The 12,120-nt window shown below is 46.1% G+C and overlaps 1 long non-coding RNA gene across 1 annotated transcript in view; it reads right to left on the bottom strand.

The window, feature by feature from the left end:
• LOC142071235 (uncharacterized) overlaps positions 1–11,874 on the bottom strand; it is a 29,986-nt gene extending 18,112 nt beyond the window's left edge. The window contains exons 1-2 of the long non-coding RNA XR_012667316.1: positions 11,526–11,874; positions 4,457–4,560 (exon numbers count right to left, since the gene is read on the bottom strand). This is a non-coding gene — a long non-coding RNA (uncharacterized LOC142071235). The remainder of the gene's footprint in view (positions 1–4,456; positions 4,561–11,525) is intronic.
• Between the last annotated feature and the right edge of the window lie 246 nt (positions 11,875–12,120).

Genomic DNA, 12,120 nt, shown 5'->3' with positions numbered 1-12,120 from the left:
CACATTATCAACGATCTATAACCTATTCTGGAAAATGATCCCTCACTCTCCCAGACCTTGGGAGGCAGGTCAGTCCTCGCTTACAGACAGCCCCCCAACCTGAAGCAAATACTCACCAGCAACTACACACCACACCACAGAAACACTAACCCAGGAATCAATCCCTGTAGCAAACCTCGTTGCCTACTCTGTCCCCATATCTACTCTAGCAACACCATCAGAGGACCCAACCACATCAGCCACACCATCAGAGGCTCATTCACCTGCACGTCTACTAATGTTGTATATGCCATCATGTGCCAGCAATCAAGGCCGGTGTAACCACTAGGCAAAGTAGGCAGCTGCCTAAGGCACCAAGATTTGGGGGCGCCAAAAAGCAGTGCCCCAAAATTGTGTTTTACACTATTGCTGGAAAACGATTGAATAAAGAAAAGAGAAACATTGTTGAACTTGCATTTTAATCATTATGCAGTATTCATTTTTGAAAGTTTATAATAAGCGATGCTCTGGGGGGAGGGGTGGGGGAGGCGGAGGGGGGGCGCAAGGTGGAAGTTTTGCCTGGGGCACAAAATATCCTTGCACAGGCCCTGCCAGCAATGCCCCTCTGCCATGTACATTGGCCAAATGGACAGTCCCTACGTAAAAGAATAAATGGACACAAATTGGACATCAGGAATGATAACATACAAAAGCCAGTAGGAAAACACTTCAATCTCCCTGGACATTCTATAACAGATTTGAAAGTAGCTATACTTGAACAAAAAAACTTCAGAAACAGACTTCAAAGAGAAACAACAGAACTAAAATGCAAATGTAACACCATTAATTTGGGCTTGAATAGGGACTGGGAATGGCTGGCTCATTACAAAAGCAGCTTTGCCTCTCCTGGAATTGACACCTCCTCATCAGTTATTGGGAGTGGACCACATCCACCCTGATCGAATTGGCCCTGTCAACACTGGTTCTCCACTCATAAGGTAACTCCCTTCTCTTCATGTATCAGTATATTTATGTCTGTATCTGTAATTTTCACTCCATGCATCTGAAGAAGTGGGGTTTTTACCCACGAAAGCTTATGCTCAAATAAATCTGTTAGTCTTTAACGTGCCACCGGACTCCTCGTTGTTTTTGTGGATACAGACTAACACGGCTACCCCCTGACAGCTAATGTGGGCATGCATTCTGCTGCCCTCTGCTGGATAGGATCAGAACTGCTCATGTGTGTTTCATGGACCTTGTATTACTAAGAGCCAATGGAGATTAGTTTAGTTCAAATGGCTTTTGCAGTAGAAATTGAGCTCTGTCCTTACCAGGAACCTCTACAAGTATAGTCTGAAGTCCGCGGAAGTTAGCGGAAAGACTCCTCTTGGCTTCAATGAGTTCTGGATCAGGCCCCAAGCATCCATCATAGTGGCAACCATGAAGCCATGGATTTTTTAATGTGTTGGAGTAAAGGTGAGCATTTCACCTTGATTGTTTAGTTGTGATTCTGTCTCGATGCATTAAATGTGTGTTCTGAGAGACACACTGTAACTGTACCGTTTGTTTGTATTTTACCCTACAGACGTTCAAACAAGCCTTAATTTATGGGAATTCAAAGCTCTACCTACACCCCACTTCTAAGGCTGGGGTACCTCCATTACATTTAGTGCACACATTTCCTTGGGTCACAATCCACATATGCCCTTGTGCCATGAATAGAGCTGGTCAGGAATTTGACTAAATGTTGCTGGAAAATGCTGAAAGGTCATGGGAACATACCAGATTTGACCCTCCCAAAAAAGTATCTCAGTTCCAGGATGAAATATATGTGCAAAAGGAGAGAAAGCACCACTATCCGAAATATCCCAGTGGTTAGATGGCTTGTCTGGGACATGGGGAAACCCATGATCAAGTCTCTGGTCTGACTCTGCTGAGATCCCTAATCACCAAGCTATTCTCTCTGACTTTTTTTTAGAAAAACCTCAAAAGATCTCAGTATCATCAGGATGTGGAAAGGGAAAGTTTTCAAAATCTCAACAAGAACATGGGATGGGAAAACCCTTTTCCACTCAGCTCTAGCCATGAATTTCCCTTAGAATTCCCAGTTTGAGAAACTCACAGGCAAACATAAATGGAGCTGCCAAGTTACTGATGGTTTCAGTGTGAAGTTTTCTATCCGCCAATGCTTGAAACAGAGCATAGGTTCAGAGGCTGGTGCATCTGTGGATGATCCTGGGCTGACTTTCTGCATTTGCAATGCAACCTGGAAGCAGGTGAGGCCAGGCAATTTAAAGGTTCCCACAGCTCTAAGCACAAGCTACTTCCCAGACGCAGCTTTGTCCTGGGCATCTTATTTTGTCCTCAATGGCAGCATCGTGTACAAAATGCCCAACCAGGTGAACCACAGAGACAGCTGCAGCAAAACAAGCTACATGGAATTCCTGGTTAGGGGCCAGATGGGAATCCAGATTTCTCACCTGCCTAATCTGCCATCTGTTGACCCTGGTCAATAGTCCAAATTGCACCAGTTTAATTTTAAATTGGTTCAGAAAACAAACGTAGTTTAACCGGTTCAATACACAGTGGAAATACACTTAAATTTGAAAACAAAGTGTGGATCATTATAACTAGATTCAAACCAGGTTTATATCCCTTAAATTGATTCCTTACTGGATTAAGCTAAATTAATGTGTGCCAGGTTCCAACGGGTTTAAGAGCATCTACACTGTGTTTTGCACCAGTTTAATTTTACTGGTTTAGAATAAAAAAAGTCTCAGTCCTCAGCTTCAGCGCGCTCCAGGGGCTGGGCCCAGGGTATCTTAAAGACCCTGGTGCTCTGGGATGAAGACCATGATTGAGAACTGCATTGCTCTGGCACAATGAAACATTCTACCAAAACGGGTAAAATTAATCTGTGCAGCAGACAGAGTTTTCTTGGGGCCAGTCCAAGAAAACAAACTCCCCCAGGAACTAGGATCATCCCAAACGTCCCTGTCTTCTGCTCCAAGTGCAAGGGGGCAGGTCTTTGACCTGCCTTCTCTGAGAAACACAGAGCAACGTGTACGGGGGAAATGTCTAATCACTGCAGGCCTGCACCCTTGTGGCTGTGTGTGGCCTAGTGGCTTTTCTCCTCCTTTGATGTCCCCTGCTGACAGCCACCCAGCCCTCGTGGGCTACCTCTTCCTATGAGCTGCCCTCCCTGCCCCCCCCCGGTCACTTTTAGTGCTTCCCCCTTCAGGGAAAGCAGGGTCCAACACACCACTGGTCTTGGCGGTGACACGCCAGAGTTTAGGTCCAACTCCAGGCTTTTGGGGCCTACCAGCTTTTGGCTCTGGGGTCTTCCTGTTCCTGCCTTGGGTGGGCCAGTACGGGAGCCCAGCCCAGGGAACCTGCATGAAGCAGATGAGGTGTGCTTGTTCAGAACCCCTGCTGTGTCCTTGGCCTGCAGCTAGGCCTTTCTCGCGGTCTCTTCTCCAGCTGACTCTTCTGCAGGTCTCAGAACAAAGGGGATCGAAATTAGTTGATAAACAGAAAGGTCCTGCACTGGGCCTATCTGCCTCCAGTCAGCTCTGACACTTAAGGGTCTTTAGTCTGGCTCTCACCCCAGCTGATCCTTCCTTCCAGGCAGCTTCAAGGCAGCCTCTAGTTACGGTTCTAGCCGCAGCCAGGTCCTCCTTCACTGTCTGGCTCAAGAGGCGCATTTCCTTTCCCAGTCGGCCACCAGTGAGCGGGTCTTTTCCCTTTTTATCTCTGCACCTCCCCCTGGCTTGATCTTGCACAAATATAATAGGGTGGAACTGATTGGGCCCAAAGGCTCTCATTAACCCCTTCTTGTTCAGCGTTAGGTCTGTGTACCCCATCATATGCATATTTAAAATAAAAACAAAAGCCTACCAAAATAAAACACTCCACTGCACACAAAATGAATGAGACTAACGGGAGAATGAATCACACATGAGAGATGTTAGTCACATTGCTTAATCAGATACTGTGGTGATGTGTGGTATAAAGACCTGTATAGAATAGAAATGACACCTTTAGTTAAACAGGTGCAACGCCGAATATGGACAAGGCCTGAGCTGAACAACCCAGGCACTCTGTTAACAAATGAAGCCAGAACTATGAGAAAGCCAGAGAAGCAAGGAAAGCTTTATGTTTCTCAAGGTGAGGACAGGATTTCATAATGACATCCAAATGTAATTGCCTGGTGTTTCACCCTAGTAATTCATCTGGCTTTGCCAGCTCCCCTGAAAAGCCACCCAGGGTGTGATTTTCATGTCAGTGACAGGAAAAGAGCAAAGAGAGAAATATCTGGGTTGGGTGTTTTGTTTTGTTTTTTGCAGAGAGAGAATAACAGTGAAGAGACAAAGAGAGGGAGGTGAGCCGAAAACGGGATGAAACTGACAACCTGAAAAGTCTCTGCAATTAAAAAAAAAAAAAAATTGCCCACTGACACCGGATGATCGAAACTTACATGCCAGAGAAGGGAAAGGGCTATTAGGTCCAGCTGAGATTCTTCGTCTGCCAATGCAGAATTGTTTGCTATTTTATACTTTATCCAGTCCAGTTTTCAATTTCCTGAGGGGAAAAGCAGAGCACAAGACAGGCATATTTTACACAGACTTGGACTATGCAATTCAACATGTGTGTATGTATCTCTCTCTCTCTGTATATATATATACATATATATAGGCAGGAACTTTGTTTTCCGCTTTCCTCTGTAACATGGAGTGTGGATCGGCTGCGGGGCTCATCAGAGCTTATCTCACCTAATCAACTCCCTCCCTCTCCTGAGTACTGAAATGCTTTATTCTAACCCACGTTACTGGACTCAATACAGGGGTAACTGGATGAAATGTGATGATGTGTGATACGCAGGTGGTTAGACTAGACGATCTAATGGTTCTTTCTGGCCTTAAATGCTAAGTAACTATGAATACCTTACAGCCAAATCCTCAGCTAGTGTAAATCAGCAGTGGAGCTATACTGATTGACACCAGCTGAAGAGTCTCCACCATGAAGATCTAACAGCCTAAATGCCCAATCGCGGAAACATTTCTAGGTGTAGAGGCTGCCTTAGGAGGAAACGGGGAGGGATAGCTCAGTGATTTGAGCATTGGCCTGCTAAACCGAGGGTTGTGAGTTCAATCCTTGAGGGGGCCATTTAGGGATCGTGACAAAAATTGGGGGTTGGTCCTGCTTTGAGCAGGGGGTTGAACTAGATGACCTCCTGAGGTCCCTTCCAACCCTGATATTCTATGATTCTATGAAAGGTGTAAGAAGGGAGACTCACTCCTTGCAAGATTTCAGTGGGGCGCAGTGCAACAGCTTGCAAGAACAGACCCTCAGTTTGCACAGCAGGGGGACATACAGGCCACCGGCAAATATCAGAAGGGTGCTAACGCTTGCCAGTAATAATAAGAATCTGTCAATCATGGGGGGTCTGTGCACAGAGATGGAAACATGAGAAGAAATGTTCGGCGTCAATGAGGCAGAAGGGTTTGGAGAAAGCACAGACAAAGCTCGATTCACACAAGGTGGCAGTGCAGATTGTCAGCAGGGGTTTCATCAGCTGAGAGCTAAAAATATCCAGGTGTGTACAGTCACAAGGAGAGGAAAAAAAACAGACACAAACTCTGCTGGTGCAACTCCACTGGCTTCAATGCAGTTTTGCCGACTTGCGCCAGCAGAGAATTTGGCCAGTGGGACTTCTCTGGGAGAGTTTCTTGCTCTTTTATTCATCAGGCCAATTATGACCATCTAGTCTGAGCTCTGGTATGACACAGATCATTGCACTTTTCTGGATTCATTCCTGTTTGAACTAAAGCGCAGCTTGTAGAAAAAACATCCAATCTTGATTTTCAAATTTTCATTGATGAAGAATCCTTTGGTAAGGGACCCTTGGTAAATTGTTTCTGTGGTTAATGACCTTGCACCTTATTTCTGGTCTGTATTTGTCCAGCTTCAATTTCCTGCCGCTGGCTCTTGTTAGACTTTTGTCTGCTATGTTAATCAGCCTGCTGTTATCAAATTTCTCTTCCTTTTGTAGGTACTTCTAGACTGTAATCAAGTCACCCCTTAACCTTCTCTTTGTTAAGGTAAATAGATTCAGCTCCTTGAGTCTATCACTGTATGGCAGGTTTTACAATCCTTTAATCAGTCTTGAGGCTCTTCTCTGAACCCTCTCCAACTTTCCAACATCCATCTTGAATTGTGGACGACAGAACTGGACGCTATGTTCCAACAGCTGTTGCATCAATGCCAAACACAGAGGTAATACAACCCCCCTACTCCCACTCCTGTTTGTACATCCAAGGATCACATTAGCCTTTTTGGCCACACTGGACCAGAACTGGATGTGCTGTTCAGTTTATTACCATTTATTTTTCATATATTTAGACCTTGTAGACCAATTAAAGGTGCCAGATGAATAGCTCAAGAGCCTAGACTCCTCTATGTTCCCACAAGTCAAGTATAGTCTGGGTTAGCTTCGCCTTGCATTGCCTCTTGATAAGCCCTCTCCCTAACCTGGAGGGGACCATATCAAATGACAAAAGAGGGTCGTTGAGTCTCCATGGCCCATTCATTCCATGGCCTCCAAGCCAAGACCATCAAAAAGGAACTCAATTAGTGGTGTTATTATTTGAGATGTGGGCACTTAACCATTGATAGCCACCAACTCATTTGTCATACCAAACAGCCATCAGAGAGTAACAACATACAGTCACTGATGACCTGTACTGGATTTGACCCTGTAACCCAGAATGTTTTGATCATCGTTTTTCTTGAGGATCCTTCCAGCTGATCATGATTGAGGCTGGAATTGCTTTAGAAAAGAGGTGCTGAGTTTTTGCTCTTTTGTTCTTCTCAGTTCTGGAATACCTTTTGTTCTTGTCTTGCTTTGAGATGATGACCTGCTTTCTTCTGACTCATAGACATATGTTAGTTACCTCCTTGAAGAGTTGATCTCAGAAGCAGCGTGTGTGCAGAATTCCCACTGATTGCAGTGGCAGATCCTGGTCTGGAAAGGTGACAGGACTGGACCGTTTCCCCTTTGGTGTTTAACTTGCAGGCCCGTATTTTCAAACTTTGTTGACAAATGTTATATTTAGGCACCTACATAAGAGTAGCCTGATTTTCAGAAGTGCTGAGCATCCACTCCTCCCCGTGACTTTGACAGGCTCTGTGTATGAGCAGCACCTTTGGAAATCAGGACAATTTCATTTAGGGGACTAAGTTTGGATTTAGGTGACTAACTTTAGACAGCTTTTTAAACGTAATTCGCCACCAAAAGATACAGATAATTCAATGGGAGTTAGGCACATAGGTGTTTTTGACAATTCCAGTAGGTACCTATCAGCAGCTTTTGGTGCCTAAATCTCTTTCAAAATGGAGGCACCTAAATGAAAAGGCCATAGAGAGTTCAGCAACCTGCAGGTCCCATTGCTCTTGTAAGTATTAAAAGAGAGAGGGTGATTAGTACAGAAGATAAGGGTTATCAAGGTAAGGATAACAGCAGAGTTGTGGGATGGAGGAGGTTTGTTAGTAGAACTGGTCAGGAATTTTCCAACTACACGTAGTTTCATCAGAAAATGCCAGTTTGAGGGGGCAAAACATTTTGTCAGACCTGTCGCAGGTTCCAGCAAAACACAGGCAAGTTTCCATCTGGCAACTCCCTGATTGCCTAGTGAGATGCTGGGAGTTTGGATGCCAGGGTCCACAGCTCCCGGAGGAGCCCTGTCATGCAGGGCCGTAACTAGGGCAAGGCAAGAGGGAGTGTGGGGAGAATGACCGGGCTGCAGTGGCAGGTCCCCGGGCAGCGAGCGGGCTGTGACTGGGCTGCGAGAGGCAGGTGCCCCCAGGGGGTGAGTACTGTCGGGAGCATCTCATGGCAGCTGGGCTCCCTGGGCGGGGCCGGCTCCTGGGGGTGTCGCTGGCCAGCACCGGGCTCCTTCAGGGCAGAGGCAAGAGTGTGTCAGGGGACAGCTCCAAGCTGTGCCACCCGCCCTTCCTGGGGAGCACCTGGCCATGCAGGGGGAGTCGGCTCAGGGAGCAGGGCAGGTTGGGTTGCTGGGCAGCCAACCAGTGCCCTGGATCCCTCAGTATGTAGACTCAGGGGACTGAACGGGACAGGCAGCTCCCACCAGCTTCAGAGCTACCGACTCCTGGCAGGAGGTGACAGTTTTCAAACTGTGGGGTGCATCCCCCTAGCAAGGCAGAAATCTGGGGGGCCATGTGGCCCTGCATACCCCCCATATGTCACCTCTAGGGGGTGCAAATATGATTGCTCACCCTGGGTGCTAAAATGCTTAGTTACTGCTCTGCTGCCATGAGAACTGTCCCAGGGCTGGGAACCCAGGGGCTACCCCGTTTCCTGCTATGAAGCAGGAGAAGTAGAAGCCCTGTGAGTCTCACTTCTACCCAGAGCTCCAGGACAGACTATGCCAAGATGTCCACACTCCCGGTTGGAGCCTCATCCCTAGCTGAGGCTTGGCTCCAAAGTGAAATCAACCAAAAATGCAAAATGTTATGAACCAAAAATTGTGAGTTTTGGCCAACTCTGGTAATGAGCAGCACAAATTCCCCTCCCTGGAGGAAGACCAGAGGAAACTTATGCTTAGATAAGATCACCCATGATTCTTGAAAAACAAGAAATGTTCAAAATTCACAGCCTAAATTTTGGAGGGGAAGCCGTGGTATAGGGAATTCATTTTGATATCTCCTGAGATTTTCCCAGGCTGAGAGCCTCTCGTCTGATAGAAAACAGATCTCAGAGTTATTTCAGGGATCTTCCCCCTCAAATTCCTGTTGCTCTAGTGTTAGGAAAAGTTTGTGATTTGTTCAAAGGTAGAAGATTAGCTAGATAGCTGGATGGATTGGATAAGAGCATTAAGATTTTGAGATTGTGCAACCTCTAACACTCTCAGATTAAAAGGCTCATTCCAAGCTTTGTAAAATGTAAGCTAACAATTTCTAACTTCCGGTTGCTCGTTCCCAGTTTTACTGCCAAAAAGAAAAATGGGAAAAAAAGACAAAACAACTTTTGCTCTGAGTATTCGCGGGTGATTAACATGATTTGTATGAGGCTCTTTGATTCCACGTCATTATTTGGTTTGGAGCCATTTTTCTTTTTATGACAAGGCAGCAGAAAATGGGCTTTTTGGCCTTAGCCACCAAGGAGTCCAGGCTCGGACAGCTCAAAGCACAGCAAAAACGGAGCCTATTGAAAGAGAGAGCTGGTGAAAAGAAAGCAAGCGGCATTCCAATGAACTCAGACAATTCTCCAATGAGAGTGCAATGTACAAGCCGCAGGAGCTCGCTTGGCTTCAGTGGGTTACCCACACCTTCTCATCTGATAACAAATAGGAACAAGTGCATTTTTTGGGAGCCAAGTGCAAATGCTGGAAGAGAGAATGTCTTTTGAAGCAGCTGGCCCCACTTCAGCTTGGACAGAAAGAAGCTTCATGAAGATGCAATGGATGCTTTGAGTCCTGGAAGCAGCAAACATTATTGTCTCAGATCCTTGCAGCAGCCCTGCCTGGCCTCTCACTAGGACTGCTGTGAGGGGAATCCAAACCTCTGTGATTTGGATTCAAGCTCCTGGACCCTGAACTGAGTCCAGCCACTGTTTCAATCTCAGGGTCCCTAGACACACTCCCAGGGTGCAGACCTTCTATCTGGCACCCCCCATTCCCCGAGTCTTGGAACCCGCTGTCTAGCAGCCTGTCCCTTCTGGTGCAGCCTATCCCTTCTGGTGGACACTGCAGACGCCCCAGTATGCAAGCACACCCCTCTCCTGGAACTCCACCCTAAAGGTGTGAAGCTTCTGGTTCTATCAGAGGCTGTGCCACCGTCAACACACACACACGCTCTTTGTTCAGTCTATCAACTTCATGCTCTTTATAGTTAATCATGGAAAGCACAGGAAAGCACAGATCACACAAACAATAAAACATCCTAAATGCAATGTCCCTCATTACCTCACCCTTCCCTTGGGAGTTCTGGGGGCATCACCTCTGTTCCATCACACATAGGCAGTGGCCTTCCCATTCTTACCTACCCTGCCCTGCAGCAGCTTCCCTCATCATGGTGGTGGAATCTCCATCCTTAGAGGTTTTTAAGGCCTGGCTTGACAAAGCCCTGGCTGGGATGATTTAGTGGGTGTTGGTCCTGCTTTGAGCAGGGGGTTGGACTAGATGACCTCCTGAGATCTCTTCCAACCCTAATATTCTATGGTCTTAATCTGGGGAAAAATGGCTCCTGCCCCCAGTTCCCCCCTCTGAATCTCTTTATAGACTACTGCTTTATAGACCACCTTTGCTATTTTCCTGTTCTGCATCTTGGTAACTTTCCATCACCCCCCACTACTCCCCGCTTCAGACAAGAGGAGGAAGTGTCTTCTCCCAGGTAGAGCAAACCTATTGTCCCAAGGTGTCTTACTTTGAATAGACAATCATTAAGTGCTGATCATTCACCACTGTCTCTGGCCTGGCAGAGACATGGCAAAACCCTGCTAACTCATGGGGGATCCAAGTGCATGTCAGCTTTCCATGGTACAGTAATTTCTTGATACAATTTCAGAAAATCACCCACAGTTCAGAAGTGGCAGAGTCAGAACCCCCAACTCATTACAGTTATTACTGATAATTATTTGTATTGTGAAATGGCAAGAGGTGTCAGTCAGGGATTCTATTGTGTTCGATGCCGTGCAAATACCTAATAAATAAAAGACGGCCCCTTCCCAGAAGAGCTCACTATCCAAATAGCCAAAGCAGATGCAGGGCAAGGGATGCAACATACAAAGAGGGGTTGATCAGAGACAAAAGTGCTTTATGTACTGTACAGTCTTGCAAGGGTGCTCAACTTCCATTGACTTCTGGGACAGTTCAGTAATGGGTCCCAGATTTTCATGCTGTCACTGCTTTGGGTGTCTATTTGCCACTTTCATTTGGATGGCAAATGAGACCAAATCCTCCCCCAAAAGATGTGAGCTTCCCGGTGTGTCCATCCGTCTTGCCATTTGATCCACAAAGTATCACCTCCATCTTCCACTCAACAGCCCTGACTTCCATCCATCTCCAATGCTGTTGTAAACACACCAGGGATCCATTTTGGCTCCAAATTTAGATTTAGTAAAAAAGTGATCTTTTAAGGCCATAAAATTAAAAAATAATCCGGTGAAAGAAAAGTTAAAACAATGTAAACACCCGATGCTTTAATGTTCACAACCCAACCATTGCAGTATTGGGGTTGAACAGGAGAACTAGAAGTGAAAATAACTGGAAACTGACTAGAAACCAGAGCAAAACTGACCAGTCTCTTTTCATCATCCAGGCAGGGAGAAATGGGAACCAAATAACATAAATAATGCAAGCTGTTAAATTTCTGACCATATTTTTTCTTTCAGCTCTCTCTAATTAGGGTGGTCATTCCCCTCTGCTGGCTCCAATTCCATTTTCTAGCCACATTTTTTATTGTTAATTGTCATTATTATAGAAGTGCCCATAGGACCCACCTGAGATCAGGTTAGATTATGAACTCACCAAATCAGTGACTGTCCCGTAGAGTGCTCCTGTAAGTAAATAATAGTCATTAACAGCCTTCTGTGCTAGATGCTGTACACAGAGAGAGAGAGAGAGAGAGAGAGAGAGAGAGAGAGAGAGAGAGAGAGAGAGATACCGCCCCTGTCCTGCAGAGTTCACAATCTAAATACACAAGACAAACAAAGAAAGGATTATTCCTCCTCCCATCCTGCAGATGGGGAACTGAGGCACAGAAAGGGGGAAGGAGTTGCTTAAGGCCACACAGGGAGGCTGTGACAACCATGAATTGAACCCAGCTTCCCTGAGTCCCAGGCCAGGTTCTTAACCACGAGAACATTCCTCCCCTGCTTTGGTTACTCATCAACAGTTCACACGACCATGTATGTTTCTGGCAATGAACTATCTAGTCGTCATGTTTTGGTAGCAAAATATTTGGACATCAGAGCTTCCAAGTAGAATAATTTCCAGTGCAGAAACCAGCTGCAGCCACTATCCCAAGGCCAGTCCAATGGCTATCAATCCTGGATTGTCAAGAGGCCATGTTCTAATCTTTTCCCACTAGGCTGGCCAATGACCGATGAGCTTCCGCTTCAGC

The sequence above is a fragment of the Caretta caretta genome, chromosome 2, assembly GCF_965140235.1.
Source record: "Caretta caretta isolate rCarCar2 chromosome 2, rCarCar1.hap1, whole genome shotgun sequence".
NCBI lineage: Eukaryota > Metazoa > Chordata > Testudines > Cheloniidae > Caretta > Caretta caretta.
This window is presented reverse-complemented; position numbering and strand designations above follow the sequence as displayed.